A 12,689-nucleotide genomic window follows, 5' to 3' on the forward strand; every position below is an offset into this window, starting at 1 on the left:
TGTCTTGTCCCCCTAAATCAATTTTCTGCAAAGCCACACCAGAGAAAGCTATCTGAAAGGCATATCTGATGATGCCATTCTCCTGCTTAAAACCCATCAATGGCTCCCTCCTGCCAACAAGATAAAGCCCAGATGTCCTAACAAAGCATTTAAGCCTCTTGTGGTCTGGCCCCTGATAACTTCTCTAGCCCCATCCCTCACCGCTCCAGCCTTGACATCTCTGCTCCAAAGTAGAGTTTCCCTCTCCACATATTGCACCATCCAGAATGCACACATCTTCATTTCCTTTGCCAGCATGTTGTTGTTAGCTGTCATTGAGTCAGCTCCTGACTCATGTAACCCCATATGCTACAGAGTAGAACTTCTCCATAAGGTTTTCTTGACTGTAATCCTTATGGAATCAGATTGCCAGGTCTTTCTTCCACGGAGCTTCTGGGTGGATTAGAGCTGCCACCCTTTAGGTTAGCAGCTGATTGCACACTGCTTGCGCCATCCAGGCTCCTTTGCCAGTATAAGTCCTATTTTATTTTAAGATTCATTTTAGTAATCACTTCCTCCAAGTGATTCTCAAATCCTGCATTTAGCACCCCAACCCGTCTAGGTGGGGTGCTCCTCCTCTGTGTTCCTCTGACATCCTGGGCCCACCTTCCTTAATCACTCTGTTTGCCACGTTGTTTTGAAAAGATCAGGAATGGCTCCTTTTCCTCTACTAACTATGAACTTTCTGAGCACAGTACCACATCTTACTCATTCTTGTCCCTTGGCTGAAACTAAACAATCAATGATTTCATTTGTGTTCTGATCCTCTCATTCTCCTCCCTTCTAGCTGATCTCAGTAGGTCAGCAATGAGCGCTTATATAACTTGCGGCTGAAGGACAGATTTTGGAAATTGTTCCACTTCAAGGCTGATTTCAACTTAGGTTATCAGAGAGTCACAGATTCTTAGACTTGGAAGAAAAATTTTAGGTAATCTAACTCAACTACTCATCTGACAGTTGGAGGCCCTTCTTCAACATTTCTACAAATTGTGGGATTATGGAATCCTTCAAGCTTGGTGTTGTCATGATAGGGGTGTGAGGAATTCTCAGCTCGCTGGAGATCGGCCCTTTACTACCCTCCTCTGGTTCAGGATGTTGTGTGTGAAAATAATGAAGCAGGAAGTTATTTGTATTAGAACACATATATGTTTACATACACATGCACACACATACAGTGCAAGTTTAAATCTATAAATTGCTTACAGTGATGAACGGTGAGCTATTACCTAAATGTTAAGCATAATTTGGGAACTGAGACAGTACACAGAGAGAAATTATTCGTAATTTGAAGTTAAAACCATCTGTCAAATCAAGAGGCTCAGAGTAAAAAGCAAATGCAGTAAGCACATACACACAGTTATGATGGGAGCTGAAGGAGGGCTGAAGCAATGTCTTAGGGAGCGTTGAGATAGAAGAGCATGAAGATAAGAAACAGAGCAGTTCCACAGGTTACCCAGGTGCAAAGGAACAAGGAAGAAGGTTTTCTGGCTGAATGAAAGTCTTAGTCTAAGAGTGGTATATAGCAACAGGATTTTCAAATGGTGGCTAAAGCCATGAAAGGAAATGTGCAATCATGGGCACAGATAGAGTAAGGAGAGAGAGGGCACTTAACATTTGTACTGTGTGCCTTTCAAATGCCAAGCACAAGGTCAGTGGTTTTTCATATTGAACTATTTAATTCTCACAGACAATCACATGAAGTCGATAGGAGTTTCCCTTCCATGGTTTTACAGATGAGGAGACTATGTTCATTGCACAGCTAAAGGCAGTGAGACCCAAAGCTCATGCTTTTCCTCCATCGAGCTGTCTTCAACAAGCCAAGAAGCTATCTTTACAAGAGACTAGTAGTTAGAAAGGATTTTTCTTAAATATGAATCCTCTAGACTTTGGAACATAATCAGCATCAGTTTTATACGTCCTTTTCTAAAATGAAGAAAACAAATCCTCTGAAGCAAGCATGGTTTGGAGGGTCATTCATTAGCTGTTTTTCATTACTTGCAAAATTCTCCACTAATACCTTATTACTTTATACAGAGAAAAATGATCCTTAATAGAAGATATAGTTTTCGTAATTTAAGTAAGTTGGTAGCAAAGAAGCCCTGGTGGCACAGGGGTTAAGCTCTTGGCTGTCCCACCATCGGTTCCATTGGAGAAAGATGTGGCAGTCTGCTTCCGTAAAGATTTACAGCCTTGGAAACCCTATGGGGTAGTTCTACTCTGTCCTATACGGTCACTGTAAGTTGGGATTGACTTGAGGGTAACAGTTTTCTTTTTTTAGTAGCCAAGTCTTTTTTGTTGTTGTTAGTTTTTTAAAAAAGTATGCAAGTTATGGATGAATCTGAAGGGCATTATACTGAGAGAAAAAAACCTGATCTCAAAAGGTCGCATACTGTATGCTTCCATTTATATAAAACTCTCAGAATGACATAATTATAAAAATGAGAACAAATTAGTAGTTTACAGGGATTAGGAACATTGGGGTGATGAAGGAAGGTAGTGTGACTATAGAAGGTAGTATGAGGGAGATCTTGGTGGTGATGGAATAATTCTGTATCTTGATTTCAGCGGTGGTTACAAGAATCTACACATGATACTTTGAAATCATATTATACACACACATTGTACAAATGTCAATTTTCTTGTTTTGATATCGTACTATAGTTATATAAGATGTAATCATTGGGGGAAGCTGTGGGAAAAGTATACAGGACCTCTCTGTACGACCTCTGCAATTTCCTATGAATCCATTTATGTAGTTTTTCAGCTTGCTTTTCTTTCCTTTTAATTCTGTCCTTTTATTTTTGAAAGACTTCTAGATGAGATCGATGATTCCTTTTCATCTCCACTATTGACTTATTAGTTATATCTCTTTTTAAAAAATGTAGTGATGACCCTAGTGTTTATAATATACATTTTTAACTTATCACCATCCACCTTCCCACATAGTGTAAGAAGAACCTTACAACATATACTTCCATATCCTCTGTCTTAGTTATCTAGTGCTTCTATAACAGAAATACCAGAAGTGGATGGCTTTAACAAAGAGAAATTTGTTCTCCCATAGTCTAGGAGGCTAGAAGTTCAAATTCAGGGTGCCAGCTCCAGGGGAAGCCTTTCTCTTTCTGCTGGCTCTGGAGGAAGGTCCTTGTCATCAATCTTCCCTTGGTCTAGGAGCTTCTTAGTGCAGGGACCCTGAGTCCAAAGGATGTGCTCCACTCCTGGCTCTTCTTGCTTGGTGGTAATTAGGTCCCACTCCTCTTTGCTCGCTTCTTTCTTTTATGTCTCAAAAGAGATTGACTCAAGATACAACCTAATCCTTTAGATTGTGTCCTGCCTCATTAACATCATCCAAAAAAACCCAAACCCGTTGCAGTTGAGTTTATTTCAACTCATAGGGACCCTATAAGACAGAGTAAAACTGCCCCATGGGGTTTCCAAGGAGCAGCTGGTGAATTTGAACTGCCTACCTTTTGGTTAGCAGCCTAGCTCTTAACCACTATGCCACCAGGTTAGGATTTACAACACATAGGATAATTACATCATATCATAAAATGGAAGACAACCACACAATACTGGGAATCATGACCTAGCTAAGTTGACACACATTTTTGGGGGACCTAGTTCAATCCATAACATCCTCTATTCCATTCTTTGTGCTATTGGCATGCATTTTACTTGTACATATGTTATAAACTGAACAATAAAGTTACTATTTTTCTTTATATAGTGAATTATGTTTTAAGGTGATTCAAAGTAAAAAAAAAAAAAGTTTTCCTTATATTTATCCTTACTTTTACATTTTTGGGTGCTATTTATTTCTCTCTGTAGATCCAGATTCCCATATGATATCATATTCCTTCTTCCACAGAAATTCCTTTAACATTTCTTTTAGTGAGGATCTGCTGGAAAATTCTCTCAGCCTTTGCTTTTCTGAAAAAGTCTTTATTTTCATCTTCATTTTTGAAAGATATTTTTGCTGGAAATGTAATTCTGGGTTGACAATTTTTTTTTTTTCAATGCTTTTAAAGATGTTGCTCCATTGTTCTGGCTTGCTTAGTTTCTGATGAAACGTGCTGTAATTCTTATCTTTGTTCTTCTATATAAAGTATTTCCTTTCTTCTGGTTCATGTCAAGATTTTCTTTTTATCCTTGGTTTTTAGCAGCTTGACTATGACATAAATAGAGATTTGTTTGCTTATTCTCTTTGGAGTTCTTTGAGTTTCTTGGATCCATGGTTTGTTTCCTTTCATTAATTTTGAAAAATTCTTGGCTGTGATCTCTTTAGAATTTCTTCTGCCCCGTTTTCTCTCTCCCTTCTCCTTCTGGACTCTAATTACACATATGTTAGACCACTTAATGCTGTTTTATAGCTCTTATTTGGAAATAGAGTCTTTGCAAATGTAATTAGTTAAGGATCTTGAGATGAAATCATCCTGGACTTAGGGTGGGTCCTAAATTTAATGACTAGTGTCCTTACAAGAAGAGGAGAGGACATAGGGATACAAACACAGAGAAGAAGATGACAAGAAGATAGAGCCAGAGACTGGAATGATGTGTCTATAAGCCAAGGAATGCCAATGATTGATGGCAACCATCAGAAGCTAGGAGAGCAGCGTGGGATGGTTTTTCTCTCAGAGCCTACAGAAGAAACCAATTCTGCTCACACATTGATTTTGGACTTCCAGCTTCCTGAACTGTGACACAATAAATATCTATTGTTTTAAGCTACCCCGTTTGTAGTAGTTTGTTACAGCAGCCTTAGGAAACTCATATGCAGCTTTAATGTAATTATTTTCTACACTTTCAGTGGTAAAAAGTCTCATTGTTGGATCAGTCCTGAATAAATATTGAAGTGTTTTAATGACCACTAAATAGGTATTGATTTTTATCACTTTTAAATGTAAAATGTATTTTTTGAGCTCTTGTACAGAAACAACCTAAGTATATCATATGTTTAGATTTCTGTTAGAATATGTGAATAAATTTATATTTATTTTAACTTATAGTCTCTTATCCATTCTTTTATTATTTTGTGCTTTCGGAGACTGAAAATTTCACTTTAGTAGAAGTAATATGATGATTTGAGTGATATTTGTTCTATAGGGAATCTATTAATCAGTATTTGGTAGGTGAATATATTCAATATAATAATTTCACTTTGTAAGGCAATCTCTGGGCATAAACACTCAATAGAGAAAATAAATCACCAATTCAAAAAGGCTGTTTCTCTTCCTGCCCCTTACCCATTGTTTGTCTTTAGCATTGATTAAAATTAATAAGAATCCACTATGTGAAGAAATAAAAACAATACATACAATTAAGGAATTAAAAATCCCAAGTTCTTACCTGCCAACAAGGTATATTTTTCAGATCATGCAAGATATAAGTAAAGCAATAAGATGCATTTTTGTGTGGCTTAAGGATTTGTTAGCATTTTTTTGTGGGTCCTATTCAGTTTTATTTTGTTTTGATCATTGCAGACATGTTTGAAATTGTTGCACCTTCACAAAACCAAAGCATGAAATTGGTGTTTCTTTAAAGTTTTAATGTTGAAATTAAACCAAAATGTTTTATCTTTGAGCAGCTGCTATAGGCCCTTCCCCAGATCCAAGTTGGGTTTTTAATATCCCATTAAGAAAGCCAGCTTAGCTTGGTGTGATAAAAATTGGCATTAGGACATCTGTGTCACAGCTCTATTTCAAAAGTAACTTTGGACAACTGCATAACCTTTCTGTACCTCAGATTCTCCATCTATAAAATGTTTTGCAGTAGGCATTCAATGTTTGTCGAATGAATGAATAAAGTTGAAGTAACCAACATATATATATATATATCCATTGCCATCGAGTCGATTCCGACTCAGTACCCCTGTAGGACAGGGTAGAACTGCCCTATAGCGTTTCCAAGGCTGTAATCTTTACAGAAGCAAAACTGCCACATCTTTCTCCCTCAGAGGAGCTGGTGGGTTTGAACCGTCGATCTTTCTGTTAGCAGCCGATTGCTTAACCACTGCACCACCAGGGCTCCTTAACCAGCACTTACTGAGTGCAAACCACGTGTGAGGCATTTTGCATGCATTATTGCATTTAAGTCCTATGAAGTGGATGCTATTATTAACTCTGTTTTATAGAGGAGAAAATTGAGATGAATTAACTTGCTCCAGGTCACCCAGCTAGCTGAACTCAGTCTAAACCCAGTGCCCATGTTCTTAAACGTGCTATGTCTGAGTCTTCCCCACATCTCAGCTAAAGGCACCTAACAACATTGCAGCTATTCTTTGCCTGGTGAGTTTGTGTCTGTGCTTTGTCGTGTGACGCCATGTGAAGACGGAACTCAACAGGGCTGGAATCTCTCATTGTGTGGTGTAAGTGATCTTGGGTGCAGAAAACTCCTTTACCTTTTGTGTCTTGAAGAGTGCGTAACTAAGGTAGTTCTACAGCAAAGAGACAGAGCAATTGGCCTCAAAATATGAATTGCCTTTTGACCCCTCTGGGGGAAAGTGAGGGGCATAGAGCTAAGCATTACTGCCATCTTTCCTGGAAATCTAAATATAACACCCTTAAAAAGAAACTTGACACCTGGTTAAACAAATGGTCAATGGATGCTTCAGACCCAGATGGTAGTGGTTGGAGGTTTGGAGGAGGCTCCATTATGGTTTATCTAGGCCACAGATGGCATTGGAATTAATATTTAGAAAGTTTATGCATGGACATTGAGGTTGAGTTTATATGACTCTGAAAACCTTCATTTCAATTTGAAAACAGTGACACACCGTGACCTGGCTATGTGGAGTGTGAGATGAGATTCTATGTTCTTCCTTATGGTTTAGAAACATATTTCATATTTTGGAATTATATTGAAATCTGATTTATACAGTGAACACATTCTAGGACACAAACAGAATATTTTACAAAGCTGAAGTTAGATGAGAGTAACTCCAGTTACACTGTGGATGCCAAGGGTATGGTGATGCCGAGCAATCCCTGTGTGTCTGGAACAAAAGCGGAGACTCTACTGCATATATGAAAGGTCAAGGGGAATTTACAGGCTATGTCAGGTGTGAGAAACAGACATCAGAACTGAAAAAGCTGGATCTTATTTAATCTAATTTTTAATTATTCTTTAAAAAATGTTGTTTGGCTGAGAGGAAGAGAAGAACAGAGAAGTTACATCAATAAACAAGGAGAGGATAGGTATAGAACAGAGGAGAGAACTGTAAAGAAAATGGAAGATGTGATTTCTGAGTGTATTCTTAATCAGAATCATGTACCCAATAGAGATTAATGCTTCATAAACTCTCAAAAGTATTTATAAAAACACTGAAGACATTTTTAAATCTCAACCCCCCAAAAAGAAAACTGTATTAAGACTGTGATACACGCCAGTAGGCAGCAAAATACTCTGTTAATTTTAGAAGCCTACCATATGTCATCTTAACACAACTGAATGCTTTTAATGGCTCTCTCTACATACCCTGTGGTGTTTGAGTACTGGATGACATAGTATCTTTCTGGTTTAATTGTGCATTTCCTTGCTTCCTTTGGTTTTTGTCCGTCATAACAGAAATATTTTAACGTTGATGCATATAAATATTTTTAAAAACTTTAACAGTTAATAATTGAGCAATTTGGTATGCTTGAAATAACTTTTAAACTCAAAGCAACATGAACATAAAATATGTTTAAAAAATTATCAATAGGAATCTCTAAAAACATTTTTTGTGTTAATAATTTACCTTCCCAATTTACTCTCAGGGAGAGAGCATTTTAAAGTGGTTATTTAAATCACGTACAATACATCATTTATTAAAATACTTACAAAAAATAGAGGTAACTAGCCCTGAAGATATTAATAAAATTATATATTAAAAAAGTATTAAACTATCAACTCATAAAACTGAATAACATAAATGTTCCGTGCACATTTATGATATATCAGCAGAATAACTTGTATTTATTAAAGAGTATCTTTCCTTGTATAAAATATTTTAATAACAATACTTTAATAATTTGAAATACATTTATATGCATTTAAGCTATTGTTTCAAAGAATCAAAATCTTTAAGAAAATGTGTGAATGATTATATCTAATTTCTTTATTAGGAAAAACTGAGAAAATGATAAAATTCTTTAGTGTATTTTAAGGCAATATAATACTAATGTACTCAAGAATTAGGACAAATAAATCTTATTCATAAAGTCATATAAGCAAAGCTCATCTTTCCTTCCATGCCTGTTGCCTGTCACTGTGGAGTCGACTCTGACTCATAGCGACCCTACAGGACAGAGTAGAACTGCCCTATAGGGTTTCCAAGGAGCCGCTGGTGGATTTGAACTGCAAGACTCTTAATTAGCAGCCATAGCTCTTAACCACTGGCCACCAGGGCTCTTCTAAAATTAAAACCATAGGTCCTCTTATTTCCAGTTAAAATTAAAAGCAACTCCTCTTTATAAAGAATTTAAGGATAATGAAATATTATGTTTAATTCAATATCCTGGGTTACAAAAAATTGCCACACATATGAAACTTTTAGTTCTGGATCACACATTTCAAAGAAATAGAATATATTAAGATGACTTTAATATTAAGACTATGTCAAACACAACTGTGCTGTTTTGTGCTCAGCAGGCACTTTCATCTTTCAGAGTGTCAGGGCTGTCACAGGAACATAAATTATTGTCCATGACTACAAATAAATCTGATTATTTGGGTCTGGTTAGATAGGAGCTCATGGCTTGTTGTTGTTAGGTGCTGTAGAGTGGGTTCCGACTCACAGTGACCCCATGAACAACAGAATGAAACACTGCCCAGTCCTGCGCCATCCTCACAATCGTTGCTATGTCTAAGCCCATTTTTGCAGCCACCATAGCAATCCATCTTGGTGAGCCTCTTCCTCTTTTTCACTGACCCTCTACTTTACCAAGCATGATGTCCTTTTCCAGGAATGGGTCCCTCCTGATAACGTGTCCAAATTATGTGAGACAAAATCTCATCATCCTTGCTTCTAAGGAGCATTCTGGCTGTACTTCTTCCAAGATAGATTTGTTCATTCTTTTGGCAGTCCACGGTATATTCAATATTCTTTGCCAACACCATAATTGAAAGGCATCAGTTCTTCTTTGGTCTTCTTTATTCATTGTCCAGCTTTCGCATGCCTATGAGACAATCGAAAATCCCATGGCTTGAGTCAGGCACATCTTAGTCCATAGGTGACATCTTTGCTTTTTAACAATTTAAAGAAAGGTCTTTCGCAGCAGATTTGCCCAATACAAAACGTCATTTGATTTCTCGACTGATGTTTCCATGGCTTGATTGTGGATCCAAGTAAAATGAAATCCTTGACAACTTCAATCTTTTCTGTTTGTCATTATGTTGTTTATTGGTCCAGTTACGAAGATTTTTGTTTTCTTTATGTTGAAGTGCAATCCATACTGAAGGCTGTAGTCTTTGATCTTCATCAGTAAGTGCTTCAAGACCTCTTTGCTTTCAGCAAGCAAGGTTGTGTTATCTGCTCATTGCAGGTTGTGAATGAGTCTTCCTCCAATCCTGATGCCGCATTCTTCATATAGTCCAGCTGCTCAGTTTATTTGCTCAGCATACAGATTGAATAAGTATGATGAAAGGATAAAACCCTGACACACACCTTTCCTGACTTTAAACCACTCAGTATATCCTTGTTCTGTTTGAATGATGCCTCTTGGTCTATGTACAGGTTCCTCATGGGCACAATTAAGTGTTCTGGAATTCCCATTCTTCACAATGTTATCCATAATTTGTTATGATCCACACAGTTGAATGCCTTTGTATAGTCAATAAAACACAGGTAAACTTGTTTTTGGTATTCTCTGCCTTCATCCAAGATCCATCTGACATCAGCAATAATATCCCTTCTTCCACAAACTCTTCTGAATCCAGCTTGAGCTTCTGGTAGTTCCCTGTAGATGTACTGCTGCAATTACTTTTGAATGATCTTCGGCAAAACTTTACTCATGTGTAATATTAATGATATTGTTCGATAATTTCCACATTCTGTTGAATCACCTTTCTTTGGAATGGGCACAAATATGAATCTCTTCCAGTCGGTCTGACAAGCAGCTGTCTTCCAGATTTCTTGGCATAGATGAGTAAGCACCTCCAGCGCTACATCCATTTGTTGAAACATCTCAGTTGATATCCTGTCACTACCTGGAGACTTGTTTTTTGCCAATGCCTTCAGTTGCAGCTTGAACTTCTTACTTCAGTACCATTGGTTCTTGATTATATGCTACCTCTTGAAATGGTTGAACATCAACAAATTCTTTTCAGCACAGTGACTCTGTGTGTTCCTCCCAGCTTCTTTTGATGCTTCCTGTATTGTTCAATATTTTCCCCATAGAATCCTTCAGTATTGCAGCTCAAGGTTTGAATTTTTTCTTCAGTTCTTTCAGCTTGAGAAATGTGGAGTGTGTTCTTCCCTTTTGGTTTTCTAACTCCAGGTCTTTGAACATTTCGTTATAATACTTTACTTTGTCTTCTCTAGTCGTTCTTTGAAATCTTCTGTTCAGCTCTTGTTTCATCATTTCTAGAGTCTGGTTAGATAGGAGCTTATGGTATTTGCTTCAATTCTCCTTTTGACTCAGTAAAAATAGCACATTAAGTGAAATTATTTTCAGAAATTCTCCTTTCTTTTCTTGTGTAGATTTTCTTCTGAACTAAAAATCACAAATGACTTGCACTAACTTGTGTTCTGTTTGTTAATTTGCCTCTGATTTAATAACATACTAGTAACTAATATTATAATATTAAATACGAGATACAATATTACTATATATATTAAATCAGAAGTTAAAATTTCTTTCTATCCATCCATCCATCCATCTATCTAATCTACCTATTTAGTATCAGTTAAATCAATGTGAAAATACATTTATAATGTGTATGACTGAATAGTGTCCCCAAATTCAGAAGCAAATTTAACTGGGAGATCAATGATGGGAGCATATATTTTTGAACTGTTTCATTTTTTGAAATGATGTGTATTTATTACTTAAAAGAAAATAAAGTAATTAACATTTTATTAGGCTAGAAAGGGTTAATAATATTCTTAGTGCTATTAGTTTTAACACAGTTAAGAAGAAGGCTTATTAAAAAAATGATCTTGTAGAGTCAGAATTACAATTTTACTCATTTCTCTCTCGTTGCTTTTTTCTGGTAAAACTGCTTGATTTTCAGCCACTGTAATTTGACTATGTCTAAACAGAATTAACATAATAAAAATTATCCACCTTATAAGAACATTATGACTAAGATTAGAGAATCCTGAAAAAATCCTTTAACATTTTGGAAAAATATATATCAAGTAAGAAAAAGGATTATTATATTGAATTTAGGGAAAAGTTCTTAGAGGTCAGTTTCACAGCGGTAATTTTTAGGAAGTCTATTTTTCCCATATTGAAACATGTTGAAAACAGGTACATGGTTGCAGGGGAGTTTATTTTCCCAGCTGATCTAATAAAATAATAATAATATTATTATTAAAAATAATAATAAGAAGAAGTATATCCACTTATGATTTATTCATGGAAAGACACGGGCATGTACATTCTTGTTGATTTTAATTCAGGATAGTTTAGGACAAAAAGTAGAACACAATAATCTGGAGTTTTAGTGGAATTCTGAAGTTAACATAATATTAAATAATTGATTTTTTGTATAAGAAGTTGAGATTTGGACACTGGTGATGTCTTATCAGTTTTTTAAATTGGCTACTAGACAGTCTAAATAATAGCAGCCATATAATTATTTGGTTATGTCTCCAATTTGATGAATGATTTTTAATAAAAATATTTTATTGACTTTACTAATGAGTTGAATACGTAAGATAACTTCTCTTATCTTCCCAGAGTGTCTTGCTTCTGAATATTTAGCTGACTATATATGATAACAGTTCATTTTTATTGAGTGCCTACCACATGCAAAACAGTTCACATGCCTTATCTCATTTAATCATCACAAAAACCTTACAATGTAAGCATTATTATTATTTGTACTTTACCAATCAGGAAACTGACCAGGGACCTTCATAAAGAACAGAGTGGGATTAATTCAAGTCTATCTGACTCTAAAGCTTGAGCTCTTTCTACTATGCCCTTGTCATTCTCCAGAGCTTAGGTTCATAACCCGTTAGACAGTCATTTTGTTAACAACATACACATTTATTAAAGATAAAACATCTCTAAATGTGGTGACCAACTGTCCTTAATTTGTTGCATTAACTAATGTGCCCCCCTTTCTTCTGAGGGTTAATTAACCCTGTACATTATTTCAGTTTTATTATCTTTCTCTTTTGTATTTTTACAGATTGTATTCCAATTTGTATGGTGATATTCCAGATCTTTAAAAATGACTTACACAATAAACATTTAACATTTCTAGCTTCTTGATGATTTTTGTGGAAGTCATTCTCTTGCATCATCATGGAAGATTCCAGTCAATTTTATTCTTTTGCCTTTCTGTGGAAAATAACTGAGTGCCAGGAAACTCCCATTCTGTCTGTAAGATACCATTTGTTTAAAAAGAATTAAAATCTGAGTTTGTTCCCAATAAAATGATCAGCAAAGCAGAGAAACCATTTCTGATGACAGAAGTAAATAAAGGTAATAAGACACCCG

The sequence above is a fragment of the Trichechus manatus genome, unplaced genomic scaffold, assembly GCF_000243295.1.
Source record: "Trichechus manatus latirostris isolate Lorelei unplaced genomic scaffold, TriManLat1.0 scaffold00037, whole genome shotgun sequence".
NCBI classification, from domain to species: Eukaryota; Metazoa; Chordata; class Mammalia; order Sirenia; family Trichechidae; genus Trichechus; species Trichechus manatus.